The 24,824-nt window shown below is 50.3% G+C and overlaps 1 protein-coding gene across 13 annotated transcripts in view; it reads right to left on the minus strand.

The window, feature by feature from the left end:
• The window catches only part of ZMIZ1 (zinc finger MIZ-type containing 1), a 410,316-nt gene that overhangs the window by 113,677 nt on the left and 271,815 nt on the right, over positions 1-24,824 (minus strand). The window contains exon 1 of one of the 13 annotated variants that reach the window (XM_077350901.1): positions 16,888-17,009. The exons of 10 other annotated variants lie outside the window; for them this stretch is intronic. The gene's annotated coding sequence lies outside the window, so the exon portion shown is untranslated. Of the gene's footprint in view, positions 1-16,172; positions 16,321-16,349; positions 16,459-16,887; positions 17,010-24,824 lie in introns of those variants that run through there. 2 more of the 13 variants (XM_077350900.1, XM_077350899.1) reach the window with 2 other exon arrangements.

Raw genomic sequence — 24,824 nt, forward strand, 5'->3', positions numbered from 1 at the left:
AGCGCTGATAAACCTGTTCTGACCGAGCAGTGATATCAGCGCTCTCTCAGCCTCACCCACCCCACAGGGTGTCTGTTGTGGGGAGAGGAAAGGGAAGGCGGCTGTAAGCCGCTTTGAGCCTCCTTTAGGTAGGGGAAAGCGGCATACAAGAACCAACTCTTCTTCTTCAGTGATATCAGGGCTCTCTCAGCCTCTCCCACCTCACAGGGTGACTGTTGTGGGGAGAGGAAAGGGAAGGAGACTGTAAGCCGCTTTGAGCCTCCTTCGGGTAGAGAAAAGCGGCATATAAGAACCAACTCTTCTTCTTCATGGGGACTCTGAGTACTTAAGATTGCAAAAAGGATTGCAAATTGAGTTAGTCTTTCAGGTGCTCTTGCTCATCTCTACTGACTAACAAGACTCCCCATCTTGATCTGTCTCCTTGGAAGGCACCACATTCAGCTGTACAGACTAGAAATCCATCAGCCTCTGCAGAAGTGAGTCATGACCCATGAAAACTCCTACCCTGTCACCAATTTTGTTAGTCTTTAAGGAAGGGATTCCCAACCTGGGATCCGTGGACCCCCTGAAATCAGCAGGAGTGCTGGAGGGGGTCCACAGCCTTTCCCCTCCTTCCTCAGTGGAACTGGTCAGAAGCTATGGAACTGGCCACTGTCATTGCTCCCCCTCCCCTCCCCCTCCCCCTTCCCCTCCCCCTCCTGAGTACGAGTGAGTTCTCTCCTCATTTCTGCACCTGCACCTGGAGCCTATACACCCATTCCCACCCTAAACCTGTCTCTCAGCCTCTCAGTCCTCTTCATGCTGTCTGTTAACATGGGTGGTGATATCACTTATGGTGACCTGGAACTTCTGTGGGTGTGGCAGGGAGGCGTGGCCAGCTGACATCACTTCCAGGACTCCTTGAAGTCTGAGAAATTATTTCAGAAGCTTCTCCATGGTCAAAAGGTTAAAAAGGGCTACTTTAAGGGGTAGAGACCAACAAGGATTTTTTGGAGGGGGAGGGGGGTAAGCTTTTGGACAACTAAGCTCTGACAAGGTAACTCAGAGAGTTTTGACTCTCAAAAGTTTATACCCCCAAAAAAACTTGGTTCCTAAGATGGGACTGAACTTGAAAATAGCAATGCATATAATGTGACATAGAAATCCTGACATTTAAAGTTCTCTCCCCCTTCCCCTCTACTTGCAGCCAATTTATGGGAACCACGTAGGCTTTTCCAGGCAAGAGACTCTCAGAGGTGGCTTGCCATTGCCTGCCTCCGTGTAGAAACCTTGGACTTCCTTAGTGGTCTCCCATCCAAATGCTGGCCAAGACCAACCCTGCTTAACTTCCAAGATCTGACGAGATTGAGCTAGCCTGGCCTTTCCGGGCCAACGGCACATAAAGTTAGCTTTGCAAGAATAATTTTAAAAGAATTAGATCCCCCCTATGAACACACACTTCTTGTAAAGCTTCAAGAAGCCCCCAGCAGTTTACTGGTAGAGACCTTTCTATACTGAGCTTTGCAGAAAGTCAACTGGGAAGATTTTTTGCCTCCAGCCATCAGTCCCTATCCAGTTAACAGCTGCTACAATGTGTGTGTGGCCTGTTTCAGCAGCACCTCTGAGATAAACCAGGAGGAACACAGAGCGCTGATGTCCTCTAAAGTCTTCAAAAGGTCATGAAACTCCAGGGCTGGGAAATGATTACATAAAGGAGATCTGTAGATTTTTATCAGCTTCTGTTGTTCAAGGCTATTCAAAACTTACCAGCCCATTCATGTAGTTTATGATATACCCAAAGGGAGATGATCAGATAACAGCAGAAGTATTGTCACAAGACGAGGCAGGTAATGGTTCAGAGTTGGTTGCTGAAAGGAGCCTGTGCATTTGGGGATGATGTTATGTTGGTTCAGATTAGGTTAGCCACTTCTTACAGCTGGAACGACAGCTTATCTCCAGGTGACAAAACACCTGTTCCCCTGGATAAAATGGTGGCTTTGCAGGGTGGCCTCTGTGTTGATATATCCTACTGAAGTCCATCCCCTAACCCAGGGGTAGTCAACCTGTGGTTCTCCAGATGTTCGTGGACTACAATTCCCATGAGCCCCTGCCAACGCCGGCAGGGGCTCATGGGAATTGTAGTCCATGAACATCTGGAGAACCACAGGTTGACTACCCCTACCCTAACCTAACCTAACCCCTAGCCCTGATTGGATTTACAACTTTTATTTGGGCAACTGGCCAAGCAAGTGTGCAACATTCTACTTGGGTGGCAACTTTAACCACAAGTCCTAAAGCTGGGATCATTGAAGGCTCACCTAGAGGGGAGTCAGGTATTATGGTTAAACAAAAAGGAGGAAGCAGAAGTGTCTTAGGCTTTCAATGTCACCGTTTCATGCAAAACATCAAGGCCTTTGATTACAGGAAAATGGAGAAGATCCATTCCCCACAAGGTAGAAAGCCCACTGGAATTGAGTGGTTTTCACTGGTATAATATTTGGTGACATATGATTCCCACTTGCAGGCGTGTGAATGATAGAACCCAGGTAATAGAGAAAATCAACATAAATTCAAAGCCACCCTATAATAAATTTATTTTGGACAATGTTTTAAAGTCGCCGGTATGAGTCAGCCTTTGGGGGCAGGAGGACTCCTCAGGAGATGAGGAATCTGACTCTCAGTTTGAATCCAAACATAACCAGCAAACAGCATGAAGCGCAGTCTCTGGAGAAAGACTTTACAGAAGGTCCCTGTCCTGATGACTAACCTCCCACACCTGAGCCATCAGCACTGCCAGAAAAACAAGGACCCAGCTCACTTGAAGCATGCCCATGCTACAGCAAAGGAGACAGCAAAGAGAAGACTTTAAAGCAGGGGTAGTCAAGCTGCGGCCCTCCAGATGTCCATGGACTACAATTCCCAGGAGCCCCCTGCCAGCGAATGCTGGCAGGGGGCTCCTGGGAATTGTAGTCCATGGACATCTGGAGGGCCGCAGTTTGACTACCCCTGCTTTAAAGAGAGCAGACATAGTGCTCTTCTACTAGATCGCTCTCGCAGGGAACTGGAAGAAGGAGGGAGACCTTCTTGGTGCCTATCTTGCCAAGTAGCACAATAGCCAGATTTAGTAAAGGAGAGCAATAGCGTCTGAGCGGAGCTTTTCACCTGCCAGGGACTAGTGGTAGAATAAGATGGAGGAAATAAACTCTGTGCTGAGATCTAGCGGCTTGGGACATGGGCGAACTGATGAACTTCTACATCCTCTGCCTACCGTGCCCATTTGGCCAAGCCTGCCTGCCTGTCTCCCCAGACAGTTTCTCTTGCACGCAGGTGAAGGCTCTGGAGAGCAATTAGGAAAAGAGTTCCCCTTCCCCCGACAGCTTTACCCCAAAGCTTTAAGTGGCTGCAAAATATCTGCAAATTGGTACAGAAAGAGGTTTTTTTTTTTTTCAAGGTAAGAAATATTATTTACATAAAAGGTACAAAACCACTTAATGGTCTCACAGAGGGATTATAAATCCCTTTGACAGGTCTTGATTATTTTTCAAATCCTAATTTCATTACTGTTTCTGGCAGCCGGCAAGGGCATGTTTTACTAGCCGCAGGTCGGGAGGGCCTGATACACACCAAAACCATTAAAGGTTAAACAGATGCATGGCTATAAAACATTTCAAGCCATCACACTGCTGAGAGGGGGCATTCAACCAGCAAGCGGAAGCCATTCCAGGCGGGGTACGGCGGCTGTATTCCTACACTGTCCCCACAAACACCTGTAGAAAAGAGCAAGGGCCCAGGGGCAGCTCAAAGTCTAAAAACATCTGTGGCTGGGTGGAGCCTGCGGGTGTCATCGCCCCCTTCTCCGGATGGACAACTCTCAAGCTCGGCCCCTGCCTTGAAGGTGCTCCTGGACTCTCTCTCTTTTCTGCTGCTGCAGGCAGACCCCCTCTTGATCTCCCCACGCCAGGGCATCCAGGACTGCCAATGCCCACTCTCCACGCCACCCCAGGCTTTACAGAGGCTCTTAGGAAACTGAAAGGACGGTTTGGGCACCAGCTGAAACAGAATGGGTGCCCGCTATTTCGAGCGACCCCCCTCGAGTGCAGAGGAGGCAAGCCAGGGGATCAAGCAGACGGCGACTCCAAAACCGGAGGCTTCCTCTGTGTCATTCTCAGGGGCGAAGAGCTCTCCTGTGCCTACTGTGAGGAAGGGTGTGAAGTCGACAGAGAAGCCTTCTCGGGGTTTTATCCGCTTTTGATGTACCGTCTTAGGAATGTGCACAGATGAAATGCACCCCATTTGTAAGACAGGACTGAAGGAAGCCTCCTAGTAGTGCCACCCTTGGCACAGTTGTCCCTTTCTAGCCCCCCCCCCAGTGGTACAGAAGGACCAAACAATAAAGAGAGCCCTTTTGCCGCCGCTGCCACTGCAGCAAAGCAACCAACCAGCAGCTAATGTCTCTGCAAACCAACAACATGTTTTACACCCACAGACCAGGAGCGCAGACAATTAAAGCACACTACGGCGAAGGGGGGGGGAGGGGGGGCTCCAGCCTCATCTCATCAGATCTGGGAGAGAAGCAGGGTCATTGGCTGCATGGGAGAGAAAGGACTCTGCCGAGTGAGGCAACGGCAAAACCACCTCGGCTTCTCCCCCTGTCCTGAGGCGAGGCTTGGCGGCGTTTTAGGCACACTCAGATAAGGGGAAATCCTGGGATTACGGGGCTAGGACACAAAGCCCACTTGGGTTGGCTGCAAGACCTTCATTCGCCTCATTCAAAATCAATGAGCTTCAAAGTTGGCCCGAAACGAGGCGTGAGCTTGTCCATCTGCCAATCAAGCAACGCAAAGATTATATTGTTCTTTCTGTTCTTTTCTTTTTCTTTCTTTTATTTGTATTGAAATTATTTTTCAAAAACTGGGGGGAAATAAAACAACTGGAAGAGACATCGGCCTACAGATGAGGTCACCAGGCCTGAAAGGGCAGTGCCTGGGAACCAGTCCCTTGGCTAAAGGTAAAGGTAAAGGTATCCCCTGTGCAAGCACCGAATCATGTCTGACCCTTGGGGTGACGCCCTCTAGCGTTTCCATGGCAGACTCAATACGGGGTGGTTTGCCAGTGCCTTCCCCAGTCATTACCGCTTACCCCCCAGCAAGCTGGGTACTCATTTTACCGACCTCGGAAGGATGGAAGGCTGAGTCAACCTTGAGCTGGCTGCTGGGATCGAACTCCCAACCTCATGGGCAGACAGCTCCAGACAGCATATCGCTGCCTTACCACTCTGCGCCACAAGAGGCTCATGTCCCTTGGCTAGGTCTGGCAAATTTCCTCAGGCTTCCTCGGGAGGTGGTGGCTTCTCCATCTTTGGACATTTTTAAACAGAGGCTGGAGAGCCATCTGACAGAAAGGCTGATTCTGTGAAGGCTCAAGGGGGTGGCAGGGGATGAGCGATTGGGATGTGAGTGTCCTGCATAGTGCAGGGGGTTAGACTAGATGACCCAGGTGGTCCCTTCCAACTCTATGATTCTATGAACACAGCCAAGTCCAGGGCACTGAGCAGGAGGGGGCCACGGGGGGGGGCTCTCTTAGGTAAGTCTCCGCTTTCCTCCCAACTGGACCAGGAACGGGTGACATTTTTAAAGGGTGGGAACAAAGACCAATCTCGTGGCATTCACTCTGGGGAAGCCATCTTACCTCTCTGGGGGGCGTTTTAAAATACTGACTTCCAGACTGGAGTTGTAGATTAAAACAACCCACACACACACACACACACACACACACACACACACACACATTTGTTCTCAGCCTCAATTTGGGTGGGCAGCCCTGCTGGTCCAAAGCAGCAGAAGGATGTTTGAATCCAGCGGCTTTAAGACCAACAAAGTTCTATTCTGGCCACATGGCACATTTCTGCAGCTGCAGCGTGATGGTCTTCCTCAGGCTCTGCATATTGGCCGAGATGGGGTGGGCTTAGCTGCCAGCAAGGGCTCCTTATGATCCCGATGCAGCAGAAATTGAGCAATAATGGCTGAGCTTGCATTAACGCAGTTCCCGTGAATGGCAGCAAAGAAGCACAGGACTGTAAGATGTGAGAATGAAGTTTGAGTCGGGGCACCTCTCAGCTCCATGTGAGGACTGAGACTCAGCGGTCTCTCTCTGCCTCTCCCCCCTGCTGGCTTTCATCCGTGCTGAGACTCTCCAGCAGAGTGTTCCTCTGCAGCCCCACAAACGCAGCCGCTGCCTCTTCCCCGCTGGCCCCCAATGGGCGTCAGACGGCTTGGCTTCCAAGCACTCACAACAGACACCTTCCACTAGGAGCTGAAAGTGGCTATTAGGATCTCTGGGAGGGCTGCGCCAAGGAGCAGTGGAAGGAGAGGAACGCATTTGCGACAGGGCTCAAAATGCTTGGAGGATGAGTCCCCTCCCACACCGGAGCAGCTGCCTTTTGCACTCAGCTGCAAATATCCTGCAAGCATCAAGTATTGTGGTCTGCTGTGGGCTCAGGTGTTGGTTTCCCTAAGGGCTCTAAGGGCAACCAACAGGGCTCTGCTGTTGGTTGCCCTAAGGACAAAGAGGCCACTGAACTCTGTAAACCAAGAGTCCAATGGCACCTTAAAGAGTAGCCAACCCTGAATCCGACAGGAGCTTCAGTGGACTGTCCCTGGCCTGGATGGCCCAGATCTCGTCAGTGGAGCAGAAGGAGAAAGCAGCTAATTCTCTTGTATTTGAATTTTGGCCCACAACATTCTATTTTTTAAAAAAGGCATTTGGGTGCATCCCTGTGCACACTTGCAGTTGGTGTGCCGGCTTGTCATTAGCTTCCACTACTTGACTGCAAAAGTCTGGTTCTTGTAAACTCTGTTGCTATGAATGTCCGTCGCCAAACACTACTGCAGAAGCCAGTAACTCCTTCTCTGGCATAATTATGGCCACACATTTGTTTCCTCCAGTTTCCCGCACCAAAACCAGGCAATGTTCACTCTCAAAAGCTGACCTAATCTCCGGCATCATGTATGGCAAGAGATACGGCATTAAACCGACAGTGTGATCACCAAACCATTTATAGGCAATAAGTTTGCAGAGAGCCAGGAGAGCATTAATGAGAGGCAAAGGACAGCTGCCAATCAGGAGAAGGAGCGTGTTGCCCCAGGAAATTATGAACCGTGACTGAGACTTCGCTATCCTGCCTCCAAACACTGAGAAAGAGGGAATTGCAAACTCTTCATTTTATTTTATTGTTGTTATTATTCTTGCTGCAATGCAGAGATATTGCCGCCAGTGCAAAGAATTCTGGGAAAGCTAGACAATGCTCGCGCGCAAGAAATCTTCCATACCCCAAGCTTATTATGAGTGGGCATGATCCCACCCAGAAATTCAGAAAGCGTCTAGTATGCAGTGGGGATGACTGCACTGCAGAAATGTTAGACGCTTTCCGTGACCAAAGAAAATAATCACAACAGTACTCTTTTTTGAGGGGGGGGGAGGAAGGAGGGGGCATGTCAAGAGGCGTATACATTGAAAATATTTCTGCTTTGATGTTCGGTTGTGTTTTAAATGTTTAAACCAGGGATAGTCAAACTGTGGCCCTCCAGGTGTCCATGGACTACAATTCCCAGAACCCCCTGCCAGCATTCGCTGGCAGGGGCTTCTGGGAATTGTAGTCCATGGACATCTGGAGGGCCGCAGTTTGACTACCCCTGGTTTAAACATTTTAAGCAAACAACAATTAGGTGTAAACCCTTTTTAAAAAATTGTACAAATCGGCCCTGTGCTACAGTTATTCTTAAGATGTCTGATATATTTACACATGAGCACACCTCAGGACAATGTCTCTACTCCCCCCACTTTTCCAGCTGATTAGCACGATGTATTAATCCATTTGCCCTGGCTGGTCACTGTCTTCAGGGCAACACTAATGCCCACTCTCCCGGCCCACTCAAAGCTGGGCCAGGCAGCCAGGGGAGCCCTGCGTGTCTCACAGTGCTGACAAGAGACACAGGGGCAAAGAGACTGCAAAGGGTTTCTGGCAGGAAGCCGCTGGCCAGCCAAAGGCCCCTTCAGCCTCTTTGACCTTGGCTGGCTCCTGCCCGTCCTCAGTAGGCCAAGGAGCAGATTACTTTGTGAGAGTTCAGCACAGGACACGCCGACGTCAGTCTCCGATTAAAATAGAACAAGCAACCCGACCACCATACTTGGTCAGAGGCTGCATTTTCCCAAAGATAACCAGTGGAATTGTTTATTCCGGAAGAGAATCTTTTTAAAATTGCAAAGGGAAGAGCCAGAAACAGAAACATTACAGATTGCCAGGGGAGGAAGTCAAAGAATTCGGAGTAAAAATCAAAAGCACCATTGGGGCTATACTGAAGATTAAACTGCACTGCATTTTTAATAGCATTTTCATGCCTCAATATCACTGGAGCAACATTTTCAGTGAACAAATAATTGCATATAGCCCATATCCCTTTTCAATACAGAAGTGAAGAGTGATTCTATGTGCTTGCACACGAAAGCTCACGTCTTGAATAAATCCTGGTTGGTCTTAAAGGTGCTATTGCACTCAGTTTTCGTTATGTTCCTCTAGTGCAGGGGTAGTCAAACTGCGGCCCTCCAGATGTCCATGGACTACCATTCCCAGGAGCCCCCTGCCAGCATTCGCTGGCAGGGGGCTCCTGGGAATTGTAGTCCATGGACATCTGGAGGGCCGCAGTTTGACTACCCCTGCTCTAGTGTTCACCTTTAGAATATAGGCCTCTGTGTGTGCCAAGGGCCATCAGGCTGCAGTGGACTTCTGGTGACCCCAGAAAGGGGCTTTTGAGGCAAGTGAAAAGCAAAGTCAGTTGGCCACGGCCTTCCTCTGCAGAGCCTTCCTCGTTGGTCTCCCATCCAAATGCTGATCCTGTTTAACTCCTGAGACCTGACAAGACCTGACAACTATGCCATTCCGCTTTCCATCCCAGAATACAGGCCTACGGAAATATTTATAGCAACAGTGACTCCAGGCCAGACCCAAAGGATCATCCTTCCCACAGTCAGGGTTTTCACAGTGGGCATACCAGGCACCACACAAATGCCATCTGGTGTAAACCAGACAAATAACCATTTGGTTTTATGCCAGACTTTGTGTTATGCAAGACTCAGCATGCAGAGCCCTTTGTGTTCCAGACATGGACAGAAAGACATATTTCCAAGGCTTACTATCAGCCCTGTGCCATGCAAAGGACCTGACCATAGCCTCAACCACCTGCATTGGTTGGGCCTTGTTCAGTCAGTGAGAGTTATGGGAGTTATCACAGAATCACAGAGTTGGAAGGGACCTCCAGGGTCATCTAGTCCAACCTCCTGCACATCCTTCTTGTTATCCCTGAATGGCATTAAAAGCAACAAGGAACCAAAATCCTCACGCATGGCAGTATTATTAGGGTCAAGAGTAAAAAGGGCATTCATTCCCTTATTAACCTTTACTCGCATTTCAAAATATTACAAAATATATATAGGAGAAGGTCAGAGCCAGAGAAAATATGAATAGACATCAACAAAATAGATAAGACAGTAGTCCACAAAAAGAGCTTACTTCTTCTGATTATAAGCACTTAAACTATAGAATGAAAAGGGCATAACACATCTAAGGGCAGGGATATCTGCAGACAGCAGCAAACATTCTCTAAACTGAAGGGTGGAGATTAAGATAGCCATAAGAGATTATAATTCTGATACTCTAAGTATCATCGTATTTACTAAACTGCATAAAGTCTGAGGCCGTACTCAGGAATCCATACCGGCTTGTATGGCGAAAGGATCAGAGACAGAACTATTGACAGCAACAAAATGGGAGCACAGAAAAAAATATCAGAAGTGAACTCCATTAATAGAGGCCTTGGAGACAGGCAAGGTGCTCCAGGCAGACAAATAACATCCCCATAATCAATACAAGCAAATGCTGCTGACAGATCATGCCCTATCGAGGCAGGAGAGTCTGCATGAATAAGCCAACCTTTGCAATCTGTTCCAGGAAGTCCTGGCATCATGCTAATCTGCAAGACAAGTGACGCCTTGACCGAATCACACCGCTGGAACTGCAGCTGAAAAGAGGAGAGAAGCCTGCTGGCTATCAAACAGCTTCTCTCGGGAAGTGCAGTCCACAGACACTGGGAGAGCCCCAGTTGGTCCACAGACATCAGCCCCCCCCCCACTGTGGCCACTTGGGCATTTTACTCCTCTGTGGCCCATCCCACCTTCCCCAGGCTCCACTTCCCAAATCCCTGTGCATTTCTGAAGATGGAGTAAGTAACCCTGCAAATGCTTCTCAGATTCTAAAGAGCTTTGATTCGCTGTGTGGATTTAGGGACTGGTGCCCCAAGAACTGTAGAGATCTCAGTAAGAAAGTCACAAAGTTGCCCACTAGCTTAAATAAAGCTGGCTAATCTAACTGATCTTGTGGCGTAATTGTAAGACTCTACTCCCAGAAATTAAAGACAATTTCCTCCACTGTTACACTTAGTAGGGGAATACCTTTACGGTATTAAGCAATCCAACTGAAAAAGGATAGTGCGACTGCAGCAAAGCATACTATACATTTACTATTAAACTGAAAGACATCCCTGGGATGCAACTGCCTGTGGAGTGCGTACACTCAGTGGTAAACCCAAGTTTCCTAAAACACAGATGGATCTAAAAAGACTCAGCCCAGAATGAGGTGGTCCATATCTGGCAACAGATTTCTGGCATGCTGGGATGTTGCTAAAGGGCAGTGCATTGTCAATTTTTAATTAATTATTTTTGTTACTCTGGGGGTGCCATTTGGAGATACTAAAAGGCCTTAGGTCATGTCTGATAGAACATTCCCACTTACCATGCATGTGACACAGGCAAGCAGCTTGTGTCAGCGTTCAGTCATTGCCCCAAATCACATACGGGAAACATCGTAATTACAAGGAGGACGGGTCTATCAGTGGCTATTAGCAAAGCTGATTAAACCTCCACATCCAGAGGCAGTAAACCTCTCAATACCAGTGCCAGGATTCAACATTTGGGGGAGGCCTTGGCCTCTATCTATCCCCTGTTGTAGAACCTCCAGGGGAAACTGGTTGGCCAATGGATGAGATAGGATGCTGGATTCATTAGATGGACCACTGGTTTGATCCACAGCTCTTATGTTCTGATTTCGGACTCTTGCTTTCAATCTGGATTTTCGGCCCACCATGAACACTGCAAAACAGTGTTTCCTCTGGCTAGCAAAACATTTCTTTGCTGCCTTTCTACCTAAATAGCATTCCCAAGGTGGAGAACACCTAACCATTAAAACATTTCAACGTTAAAATGGCATTTAAAATTAAGCACGTATGAAATAATTCAACAAAAACATATGAACAAACAGCACCAAAAACCTGGGGGGGGGGGAGGGCCAATAAAAGTCAATGGGGACTTGTGAGAGAAAACAAAACAGCTGTCACCTTTTGGGTTGACTGAAGCAGATGACAGGAGGATAGAGATGCGTCTCCCAGGCAGGGAGTCCCAAAGTTCTAGTGCCATGTCTGAGGCAGCCTTTCCTCAGGTTGCCACCCATCTAGCCCCAGATGGGGAAAAATGACACCAGACATTGAAGATGTCCTCGTGGTCATTATGCCGCTTCTCCTGTTCAAGGGCGGGGAGGACCCCTGCAGGGGCCGCAGAGAAGGTGACAGCAGCTGTAACAACGGGGCCAGGAGACCTGCCATCAGCTTACTGCCATTTCACACATTATTAAGTTTTAGAAGTACACCTACAAAGGCAATACGACAGAAACGTTTCTGAAAAATTGAGAAGGCAGCCATGCTGCAGCTCTCTGCCAGGACTGGAGGACTCTCTGGGTCTGCAGGATGTGTGCAGCCGAGAGGGAGAGGGAGAGATCTTTACATACCGGGCTGGAGTACCTGGACCCCTGCTAGTGGCAGGGGATCCCCTCCGCTTTGCCCCCAGGACTGATCAGCTGGCTGGGGGCGGGGCTGCAGCATTACTTCTGGCACACATCAGAAGATATGTCATAATATCACTGGCAATGCAGAGATGCTCTGGTGTTTGGGCAAGGGCTCTATGTCAAAATAGCATCTGCCATAGAGTTTTTGCCCAAATACCAGAGCTTCCTCAGTAACTTGATGATATCACTTTTGGGGCATGGCAGATGAGACTAGGAGTGTGCATTAGGTTCAGGTAAATTAAAAAAACCTGTATCAATGCAGGTCCCCCACCCCCCACAAGGTTTTAGGTGAACTGAAATTCTATGGTGTGATTTGGGATTCCTGAATCGATTTGACTCTGTAACAACCTATGTAGCGATTAAAGTCTAAGAGAAATCTAGCGTGTCTATTAAGTGCTCTGATGGGGGTGGGGATTGAGATAGAGCTACCAAATTTCCAGCTTAGCTGCTGGGGCCTCTCCTCAAAAGAACCCCCAATTTTGAGGGGAGGGGGAAAATTGGACCAGAGGTCCAATTCTATGGGTACCCAAATGGGTGCCCCCATTGTTCATCATTCCTATGGTGGGGAATAAGGAAGAATGGACCAGTGTAATGCTGCCCAACAGAGCCAGAGAATCTCTTTTTTTGGGGGGGGGGGTAAGTCCCCCCCCAGCCAGATGAGCAGGGGCAGGGATGCGGGGCCTGTCAGTCAGGAATCCCCACCTCCGCTGGAGAATCTGGCAAACCTGTTTAGAATAGGAAAACGATCGGAAAACTCTGTCCGCATTGGCCCAGCTTTATGCTAGCAATTTAAAGGCCCAGTCTGCAGGCAATCCTTGAAAAAATGCTTTCTTCACTGTGCTCAGAGCAGCTGGGAGAACGTCCAGTCCACGCCCCCCCCCCTCGTAGGCCAAAAATATTCCAAACACCAAATCCATGTTCACACCACAGACATACAAAAACCTCTTGCAGATTACTATTTACTCTATTCAGATCCAGCTCCCCCCTCTCTGCCTTTTTAAAGAAAAAAATCAAGGAGGTTAACAAAAGAAGTATGAAATTGCACATGGATGAAAACAGCCATCTGGCTGTCTCCCGGAAAGCATTCTGTTGCTGTTGGGAGGGGGGGGGGTACTGGGCCAGGCAGACTGGCGGAAAGACCCTTCCTCTCCTGACGGGATGCAAGAAAACTGAGTGCTAGTACCACCTGGTTCATACCTGCTACATAATGAGGTAGCAGAAGGTGAAGGTGGCTGAAGCCGCACTTCAGAATCTGTGTTTGTGCGTGTGTGTGGGGGGGGAGGGGGGTAGATCCCGCTTTGAATGATCTCATGAGTTTGTAAAAACAAACTCAAAAGCACTCCCTCAAAAACGAAAGTCTGCACAGCAGGGAGAATGTGCAGGTTTTCTACTCGCAGGGAGTTCCTAATCGTGCAGGGAAACTGAAAAGTTCTCACTGCAGCCATCTCATCCTCATGCATACATAAGTCAAGCCTGAGACAGGATTGCGGGGGGCGGGGGCGGGGGGGGGGGGCAAAGGGGGCATCAGCAGTGGGAGGGAGGATCAGCCTGCTATCTACAGTGATAAAGCAATGTGGCTTCCAGCACACACAAGAACTGGCCTCCTCGCACTGCCAGCACTGCGCAGACGTGATGGTATCGCCATCCACAGTGGCCTAGGCTTCCTGCCACTGCTGACCAGGTGAGCCACAGCAGGACAGCAGCTTGGGAAATTCCTGGCGATTCAGGGGAAGGGGGTTCGGAGAGAATGTGATGCTGCAGAATCTGCCTGCTGAGGCTGCCATGTCCCCCTGGGGAACTGACCTTTGCAGTCTGGAGATGAATCGCCATTCCAGGGGAACGCCAAGACTCACCAGGAGGCTGGCCACCCTTCCTAAGAGAAGAGCAGCCAGGTAGTGGTTCTATCTGCACAAATGGCCAGCCACTCATATAGGGGTGGCCAAACTGTTGCTCTCCAGATGTCTATGGACTACAATTCCCATGAGCCCCTCCCGGCACGGTGGCAGGGGCTCATGGGAATTGTACTCCATGGACATCTGGAAAGCCACAGTTTGGCCACCCGTGCAGTAATGGATCCCAAGGAGGAGGGAGACTGTCTCACATCACCCACGTTTAGGTCTGCCAGCCTCCTGAGAGTGGCTGGAGGTCACAACAAACCTCCAGGAGACAGAGACCAGGTCCCTGGAAAAAATGGGCATTCTGGAAGGTGGACTCTATGGCATTAACCCCGTGGAAATCCCTCCCCAAATCCAACCCCATCCTCCCCAGGCTCCCCCCCCCCTAAAAAAAAAATCTCCAGGTATTTCCCAATTTGAAGCTGGCAGCCCTGCCCACATTACCCCATGAGAAAACAGCAGGCCCCCAAAACGTTATTTCTTATACAAAAGTATTTGCAGGATTCAAGAAGACAAAGGTTTCAAGAAAATGCATGGAGCCACAAGCCAGAAGAGAAGGGGAAGTTGGATGAAATCAAAATACCCCCCCTGCCCCCTGCCCCTGCCAGGACTCAGGCAAAAAATCCGTTCCTGACCAGCCACGTGGTAGCTGGTCAGATCTGCATGTGAAGACAGGGTCTCTTCCCGTCCGGTCCCATCCCATCCCATCAGAGCAGAGGGGAGGGGAGGGGATGCACCCGAGGTCTTTCTTGTGTACAGCAAAGTAGCCTTTTCTTCCAGATTCTTCCTCCCCGCACCAATCAGAAGGGGGATAATCCCTGGCTGGCTCCAGTTCCACTATGGGGCCGGTGCTCCTAACTACCTCCTCCTGCCCCCGTCAAGGGATAGGAGGCCCAAGGCCAAGCACAAGATTGCGCTCTGCTCTGCGGCAGAAGCCCTCCCCCCCCCCCCCGGCTCTTGCTTCTAGGCCAGGGGTAGTCAAACTGCGGCCCTCCAGATGTCCATGGACTACAATTCCCAGAAGCCCCCTGCCAGCATTCGCTGGCAGGGGGCTCCTGGGAATTGTAGTCCATGGACATCTGGAGGGCCGCAGTTTGACTACCCCTGTTCTAGGCCATGCCTCCTGCACTCAGGGCGGGGAGGGGAGGGAGGGGGCAGAACTGAAATCCCTCTCCAGGAACCCCAGAGGTCATTCAGGGACACAACCTCCAAATGGACAGGCCTAGGGCTGGGCCTGGAGACCTCCCAGAATTCAAACTGGTCTCCAGAGATCAGTTCCCCTGGGGGAAACAGTTGCTCTGGGAGGACGGACTCTCCGCGATACTCTGATGAGGTCCCTTTCTTCCCCCAATCCTACCCTCTCCAGGCTCCACCCTTAAATCTTCAGGAATTTCCCAGCCAGAGTTGAGAACGCCGCCAGCCCCATCCTCCTGCTTGCTCAACTACAACAATAACTGATTTTTTTTGCCCATGTTTCAATGTATTCAGTATTAATCAAACAAGCCAGACCAAAATATACAAGCCAACTAGTAGGGTCTGGCTAGAATGCCCCTGGATCTGTTCTTGGATTCACCACATGCACCTGTCAAAAGCCCACCACACAACTGGAAAGAAGCCCCTGAAGCTTTAAGTCGGGGGACTCAGTCTAGTTGGAGGGCAGTTTTATCACCACTACCCATGAAAATCCTTCAACACATTTCTTCCAGGGCCTTGTTTTGCACACGTGTTAAGCAAAAGAGAGATTGCATTAAGCGAGGGATTCATTTCCAAAATAACACAAGCGAAAGTAGACCTGTTGAGGCACAATCACAGCTGTTGACATTCTAACATCTTTGGGAGATCCCAAAATTTGGGGCAACTCAGGCAGCAGTTCAGGGGAGGCCACGGCTGTATTTCACCCTGGTTTCTGGCCAATTACGTCAACAAAGACAGAATCAAAGAAGTATTAACATGGGGTCGAATCTTCGGGAGCTTTCCAGGATGGGATTTCTCCCCTTACAATAAAAACTATCCTAAGACCAAAATGGCCTTACAGAAATGCGTGTGCACACACACGTACACCAAGTGCCATAAGCCTTTGCACACACACCAAAAGGGCAACTCAGTCAAGTGCAAACTCTGTGTAACCTTGCCCAGTCTGGTGGTCTTTCATCCCCACGCGCTGCCTGCCAGCTGACAACACACTGCTACCCATAATGCTCTCTCTCTCTCAGGCACGCGCATGCACAAACACACTGCCAAGCGCGCGTGTGCACAAGGACACACACACACACACACACACACACAGACAGGGCTGGAGCAATAATACCCCCCCTGACCGCCCCCCTTCCCCTCCAAGGAAGCTAACTTACCCACAAGTTATGTTTCATTCCCAACTAGCAGCCAGTCCTCTGCTCTCCCCCTCCCCGCCCTCAGCCAGGGAGGGTGGGCTTCCTCCCCTCTCTTCCGTGGCGGGGAGGGAATAAAGGCCCCATGGCTCGGCAGACCCCGTGGAGTGCAGAACAAAGGGGGGAAAAAACTGGGGCTACCTTAATCTCTGCACAAGGCAGCCAGGAGCTATTTCCAAGCTGGTTCTCTCTCCTCCCTCTGAGGGCATCCTGCTCCCTCTCTCTCTCTCTCTCTCTCTCTCCCTCTCTCTCTTTTCCTTTGCTTGTCCGGCTGCTGCACAACACCCATCAATTATTCATCGCTTGTCTCCCCGTTTCCAGGCAAAACCAATCACAGATGGAGCCTTTGCTAATGGGCTCCCGCCGTACACGCCAACAGGCTATTTGTGCTCCCAGCGACAACCCTCCAGAGACAATAAGAGAGAGAAGGAGGGAGGGGGGAGTGAGAGAGAAGATCAGCTTTAGAACTTCACACTGTAGACCTGGAACAAAGTGGCACCGACATGACACTGCTGGGGGGGGGCGGGGGGCGGGGGGGAGAGCATATGTGTATGCGCCTGGGTGGCGACACCATCATTACAAAAGGTGGCGCTTTTAAACACCCCCCTATGCTAAATAAAAAACTGGGGGGGAGGGATAAGGTGGGAGGGTAGAATGAAACACCCAGGAAATCGCTCACCTCGTCTGGCACGTGCACGGGGTGGCTGGTTTTCCTTTTGCTGTCTCTAGTGGGTCCATCCCTTTGGCTCTCCCATCATATCCATCTATCACTTATGTGCGCACGCAGACACACACACACACACACAGAGAGCCACTTTGCCAGAAGGAAAAGAAAAAGAGGAGGGGGAAGGTTAGAGAGAAAATACAGGCTTCTCGCATTTCAGACTTGCAGGGAGGCGTGGGGAGCTGGGAATATCAGGACAAAGGCTTGTGTTTCTGGGGCGCAGCCAAAAAGCTACCATCCTCCCTTCCTCCCTTTGCCATCATCAATGAATCGGAAACAACACTTGTTTGAGTGCGTCTAACAAACCTTTACGGGTGCCTGGTTGGAACAAAAAAAGAAAAGGGGCTTCTCTAGGAGAGAAAGCCAACGGGGAGGGGGTCTCTCTCTCACCCCCAATTTGGAAATCATGCTGACTACGTCCATGAAAGTAATTGTGCTGATAAAGAGTCCGGAAAGAAAGAAGCTTCTGATTTTCGGGTGGTGGCAGCGATGTTGGTGGCTTCCTGGTGAGCCCCCAACCAAAGAAGGGGAGGAAGTGCACAGACACCACCTGTACCAGAATACAAAATGCCGATTGACATAATTTTGGCATGAATCACTGGCTGGGAGGACAGAAGGGGAAAAAAGAGAAAGCTGCCTCTTCTTCCTGTATAATCGATTACCACGGTGGACTATAATGTCGGGCTGGGTGGATCTAGGGGTGAGGTTTAGATCAGCTTTCTTTGTCACGTCCGGCGGGTGACCCCAATGGGAAAATGCCCATTTTTTTCCAATTTGCAAACATTCACGTGGTCAAGGCTGAGCACAAAACAAACAAACCAGTGGGACTGCAGCCGGATTATCTGCTCCTCAATCACACATGTCTGGAAAGGTATTACAGAAAAGATCAAACATGCATAATTCGGTTGCAGAAAAACACAGTTGCTCCATAGCCAAATTCCAGATAATTGTGCCTTTCCTTCACCTACTTATCCTCTCCAGGTTCTTACACTGGCAAACTGTAATGTGGAAAGCAAGAACATTTAGGAGTGCACACCTAGTTGTGTGCATGCTGTGGTTCTCGGGGAGGAAAGGAAAGGCACAGGATGTGGGACCAGGTACTGAATCCCTAGCCTTTCATAATCTTTTATTACACCAGAGTTTCATAGAATCATAGAGCTGGAAGAGACCTCCTGGGACATCTAGTCCAACCCCCTGTACTATGCAAGACACTCACAACCCGATCGCTCATCCCCTGTCATCTGCCACCCCCTTGGACCTTCACAGAATCAGCCTCTCCGTCAGATGGCTATCTAGCCTCTGTTTAAAAATCTCCAAAGATGGAGAACCCACCACCTCCCGAGAAAGTCCGTTCCACTGAGAAACCGCTCTATCAGGAACTTCTTTCGGAAGTTTGGACGGAATTCCTTTTGCATTAATTTCATCCCCCTGAGCCTCTCTCCTACAACCATCACTGCAGATGCACTGGCCACCCATTGGGCCATCAGTAAGCATTGATTTATTGTTCTTTCCAATGTTCTATTGTTCATAATATTGTTATTGTTAATATTGTATTATTATAAACTGAGTTATTTGCACTGTTCCTGTATGATGTAAACTGCTCTGAGCCTTCAGGGAGGGCGGTATCTTTAAACAGCCCGTGGCGCCACGGGCGCCACGGTCTAAATAATTCGTTAAGCCCCCTTGAGGTGGGCTTTGTCCGTGATGAGGAAGGGTCCGGGTTGGACCCTTCCTCACGACAGACAATCGGAGGGACCAATCGGCAGGCGCTTTGCGCCTGCTGATTGGTCCCTCCGATTCCCAGCCTGAGCAACTGCGAGCCGCGCACAGCGCGGCTCGCAGTTGCTCCCGGCCTGACGCGGCGAGAGGCGCGAAGCGCCTGTCGCCGCGTCAGGCCGCCGCCCCAGGGAGCCCCTGGCAGTCGCGCGAAGCGCGGCTGCCGGGGGTTCCCTGCCTGGCGGACTGACGCGGCGAGAGGCGCGAAGCGCCTGTCGCCGCGTGAGCCCGCCGCCCAAGGGAGCCCCCAGCAGTCGCACGAAGCGCGGCTGCCGGGGGTTCCATGCCTGGCGGACTGACGCGTCGAGAGGCGCAAAGCGCCTCTCACCGCGTCAGCCCACCGCCTGAGGGAGCCTGCCTGCCTGCCTGCCTGCTGCCTAAAAAAGCCTGCTGCCGCCGCCGCCACCAACGACGACGCCGACCAGCCCGCCGCCGGTGAGTCCTAGCGCCCGCTGCATTTCCCTGCAAAATTTCCCTGCAGCGGGCTTGCTTACTAGTATAAATATAATAAACAAACAAACAAACATTGGTTCTGGTCAGTCCCTCCGGGGCAAGAGAGAACAATTGTGCTCCATCCTCCATATGGCACCCTTTTAAATACTTGAAGGTGGTTACCAGATCCCCTTTCCTCATACATCTGGGTCTCCAAACCCCTCACCATCTTTGTTGCCCTCCTCTGGACACATTCCAGGTTGTCAACAACCCTCTTCAACTGGGGTGCCCAAAACTGAACAGGACGCCAAGTGAGGCTGAACCAGAGCAGAGTACTGGATACAGAATCCTGAATGTCCATGTTTTTTGCAAACTATGGGCACAGTTTTTGTTGTAGGCCATTTAAGAGACCACACAGGATCTTTTATTATTTTCATATCCTACATCTCTCCTCAGTGGGCACCTTGAGTGACTTCTGTCATTCTCCTCTCTTCGGTTTTGTGCTCACAAAAACTCTGTGAGCTGGCTAGGCTAACAGAGCATGACCGGTCCAGGGTTATCTAGCAAGCTTCCACGGTAGAATGAGGATTGGAACCTGGGTCTCCTGATACTCTAAGCACCACTGCACATTGGCTCCTTGTAGCCTGTCTTCCTCCCCATGCACTCGCCTCCTAGAAGGCCTTCGAACGGCAACTGCTGGAAGAAACACATTTAATATGTTCCCAGGGTAATTTCAGGCTCAGATGACCCCAGGCCAAGTTCTCAAGAGGGCCATCCCAGCTGAGCTTTGCAGAGGAAATGCCCTTGGCTTTGGGTGGACAGACACAAAAGAGGGAGCAGGGCGGAGAAGAGGCCAGAGGAAGGGCAAGGGGGCAGGACAGCAAGGTGGGATGAGGGGTCCGGAGGGACACTAACAAGGTGGGCAGCAAGCAAAGCAGAGCCAAAGGAGTGGAAACTGAAGCTTGAAGGATCCCACAGCCAAGAGGGCGGCAGCTAAGAAAATGAACGGTGTGAACAGAACACTCCCCTCGCCCAAGGGGCTACTTAGCCGAGTATTTTAACAGGGTCTGTTTTTGAAAGCTGTGGCTTCAGAAGGGCCCCAAAGGCAAAACGGCCCCTGGTATCAAAGGAGAGATTGTTTACCCCAACACAGCCGGCTGCGGGTTCCCTTTCTCTCTCTCCACCATCCGCCTGGTATAGTTGTTAGAGGGGTGGACTGGGACCTGGGGGATGCAGGCGTGAAGCTGGAGGACCTTGGGTTGGACACTGCCTCTCAACCTACCTCACAGGACTGTTTTGAGGAAGAAATGGAGGATAAGTGATGCATGCCACTTTTGGTCCCCACAGGAGAGAACAGTGCAGCATAAAAGCTTCCTTAAGGACTGCTGTCCCTTTGCAGAGATTCACGACAGCTCCTCCCCTGCCACAACATTTGTTAGTCTGGAAGGTACTCCTGGACTCTTGCTCTTTTCTACTGCTACAGACATAGAATGATAGAATAATAAGGTTGGGATCTCATGGGTCATCTAGTCCAACCCCCTGCACCATGCAGGACACTCACATCCCAATAGCTCATCCACAGTAACCTGCCACCCCTTTGCCTTCACAGAATCAGCCTCTCTGTCAGATGGCTATCCAGCCTCTGTTTACAAATCTCCAAAGATGGAGAACCCACTACCTCCTGAGGAAGCCTGTTCCACTGAGAAACTGCTCGAACTGTCAGGAACTTCTTCCGCATGTTTAGATGGAATTTCTGTTGAATTAATTTCACCCCATTTGTTCTGGTCTGTCCCTCCGGGGCAAGAGAGAACAACTCTGCTCCATCCTCTATATGGCAGACCTTTAAATACTTGAAGACTTTAGGATGCTTAGGGCTAATCCTGCGTTGAGCAGGGGGTTGGACTAGATGGCCTGTATGGCCCCTTCCATGATTCTATGATTCTATGATTCTAAGACGGTTATCAGATCCCCTCTCAGTCGTCTCCTCTCCAGGCTAAACAGACCAAGCTCCCCCAACCTTCCCTCATACATCTTGGTCTCCAAGCCCCTCACCATCTTTGTTGCCCTCTTCTGGATATGTTCCAGTTTGTTCTTCAACTGGGGTGCCCAAAACTGAACACAGTACTCCAAGTGAGGCCGAACCAGAGCATAGTAAAGTGGTACCATCACCTCCCGTGATCTGGACACGATACTCCGTTTGATGCAGCCCAAAACCCCATTTGCCTTTTTAGCCACTCAGTCACACTGCTGACTCATGTTCAATGTATGATCTACTAAGACTCCTAGATCCTTTTCGCACATGCTACTGCCAAGACAAGTCTCCCCCATCTTATATTGGTGTATTTGGTTTTTCCGATCTAAATGCAGAACTTTACATTTGTCCCTATTGAACTTCATTTTATTCAGTTTAGCCCCCTCTACTTATTTACAAGTTTACTTTTTTTTAAGTTTGAATTTTGGCCCTTAAAACTGACGATTAAAGGGGATGTTCGGATTAAAAGAAGTTGTGCCTTCTGCATGGAATGAATAATGAGACAATACATAAACAGGAAGCCAAGACGCTTTCCCCCTTCTCTGAGGGAAAAGTGGCCGTTTAAGTTGTGGCCAGATGAAAACCAGTTTTTTCCTGACACGCCATCCTGTGGTAAAAGCCACTTCCTCTCCAAGCACAACCTTCACATCCCCTACTGAGTCTTCCTGCTGAGAAATGTTATCTAGCTGACTTCAGTGTAAAAAATAGGTGGAAAGTGTCACAAAAAGATAACTGGCCAATACTCTTCTTCGCAAGCAATTATTGTACATTGCACACTGTGGACCATTTGTAAAAACAACACCCATGTTGTGACCCTGCAAACAGATGGCATTGTGGGCTATCACTTTTTCATCCAAGAAGATGCACAACAGGCCTATCTCTCGCAACTTCTACACATCAGGTTGTGCAGCTGCAAGCATACATTGGAGGCTGACCTCTGGACACTTAGGCTTGGCTACGAATCCTGCCCAGACCCGTAAATTCAGCAGCTCTGCCCCCAGCATTGGTTTCCAGTCGGTTATGATACTGCTAGGTCCCCAACGTGGTGCCTGTGGGTGCCATGTTGCCATCCAACACCTTTTCTGGTGCCGACCAGGTGTTGTTGGAAAGTGGGTGGGGCTTTTGCCCAGTAAGGCTTCTGATTGGTCAGTGGAGACTTGCCTAGCCATGCTAAAGTTTAAAAATGTTTTTTGCAGCAGCTGCCACCTAACACAAGGATCCTCATTGTGTGACTGAAGATAAGCTGCACCAGCCATTTTGTGGCTGGCTCCTCCTCCTGTAGCAGCCATTCTGTGGCAGCCATTTTGTTTCTGTGCCCATCATGTGGCGTCAGCATTCTAAAGGTGCTCTCAGACTCATATAGGTTCCATATGTTACATCATCCTATACACTTTTGTGGATATATTTAGTGACCTGACCGTTATAGCTCATGGGTGTTCCCAAATGATCCCATTTTTCTTATAAAGCTTTCAGAAACCTGGACTGTTTCTCAGCAGATCCTTATAATGGGCTGAATGCTCTCTGAATTATACATTATCCACACACGAGATCCATGTAATGGCTGTTATTGGCACCTACCAGATTGACAACAAAACATTGTGCAAGATCTTGAGTAGTTACAAAATTTGAAAAGCTAGAAGGGATTTTTCCAGCCATAACGTTACTTCTGATCTTGCACACATCCTACATGAGATGCATAACTGAAAAAAAGAAAAACCAGGCTCATTACCCATGCACAATGGTCAGGTAGTAGAACAATGCGGGTGGCATTCTGACAAAGCCAGAAGCACTGCAAAGCTCACTGCCCTTGTTCCGCCTCTGTCTCAGACAACTTATTCTTGGGTATGAGTGATCCCAGACTGGAATGTGGGTATTAGGCACATAAGTGTTGTCAATCACAGCAGACTAATGGTGAACCTAGCAAGGGCTTGCAAGGCAAGTGGGAAGTACAGGTGGTTTGCCATTGCGTTCTTCTGCAGAGCCTTCCTTGATGGTCTCCCATCCAAGTACTGACCCGGCATTACTTGTGAGATGGGACAAGATCAAGAAATCCCATGCCACTTTCTCTCCATGTGCAGATTACTCTAATGAAAACCAGTTCAGCAGGGCCCAGGAGACTGGCACAAATGTGTCAAGAGGCATGCGCCTCCTCATCAGTCAGCATCGAAGGCACCTTCCATACACTGCTACCTTGCAGGATTGGGTCATATCTTTAACCACTCCTCACGGTGCGGATAAAATAAAACAGTAAGGGCTCCGTCGGCAAGCCCTGTCCGGGATGAGGAAGGGTGCCGATAGGCCCCTTCCCCCGGAATGACAATCGGAGGACCCAATCGGCAGGCGCTTTGTGCCTGCCGATTGGGCCCTCCGGTTGTCAGTCCGGCAGCAAGGGACCAATGGCGAGCCCCTCTGCGTTCCCCAGCATACGGCCGCCCGCTGCCATTACCTGCCTCCCCTTGGACAGGGCAGGTCGCCGCCTCGGAGGATCAAGTGATGGCGGCAGCGGCGCCTGCGGTCGAAAAGATGACGCCTCGCCGCTGCCCCGCACACAGAGAGGCGGCCGCCAGAGCGAGCTGGCACCGGGGCAAGCGCCTGCGGTGCACCGCCGCCAGCGCTGCACACTTCCATGCACCCTCCGCTACCGACCCACACCGCCAGCAGTGTCCGCCGGCCACAGCTCCAGGAGCGGCGGCAGCAGCCACCAGCTGCACACGCTTCCCTGCCGCTGCTGCCGCCCGCCGCACACACGGGAGCGGGCCACGCCGCCAGCTGCCCCAAGACACGGCAGTGGCCGCGCCAGCACCCGCCCACTCAGAGGACTCCACACACCAAGCTCAGGAGCAGGCGGCTGCAGCACCGGCGCCCGCTGCAATGCCGGGCCCGCAGCCTGCAGAAGAAAAGCCTTCAACTTGCTCCTGGCCTCCCGCCCGCTGCCATCTCATGCCTCGCCCCCACAGCCACAGGTAGGCCGCGGGACGGGGAGGGGCCACCTGCGCCTCATAAGCCTCCCCACGCCCGGTCTAGGGTCCGGCGCCTGGCCCAGCAAAGCCACGAAGCCGCTAACACCCTAATCGCGACCCCGCTAGAGCCCGCTGTATTTTGGGTGCTGCGGACTTAGTTACTAGTCTATTAATACTCTCCTTAGGGAATTATGCTACAATTTATATTATTTTCTCTGCTTTATATGCTTTATTTGTTGATCTTTACAAACCTTTGAGGTGGGAGTGGATGGATCAAGATGGCAGCTTGAAAAGTTGACTTGGTCAACTGAGGAGTAAAACAATGATTTCTATAGCTGGGCCACAACTTTTTGTTTTATTAAAGGCCCTGCAATGACTCAGTTCATACTGCCCTTCCTGATGACCCACTCACCCCTTCCCAGTGCCAGTCAGTCAGAATCCCCGTGGGTCCAGGCCTCTCTGGATTTGTGCTTTCTGGGCTAACTACCTCAGAGCACACCAGCAATTCCTTACACCTGTCCCTCTCGGACTCTTCTACTAGCTTAGAAAGAAGGGTGGGGAAATCAGTGTTGGCCCAACGCTGTTGGCTGCAGGATGGGAGCAGAGGCAGGGTGGCAGGGTAGCGTCGTGAAGTTGAGTAGCTCTAGGAATCACCAGAAACTCTATGGGAAAATCACAGAATTTCTTGCGAT

Source organism: Paroedura picta, chromosome 8 (assembly GCF_049243985.1).
Source record: "Paroedura picta isolate Pp20150507F chromosome 8, Ppicta_v3.0, whole genome shotgun sequence".
Lineage (NCBI taxonomy): Eukaryota > Metazoa > Chordata > Lepidosauria > Squamata > Gekkonidae > Paroedura > Paroedura picta.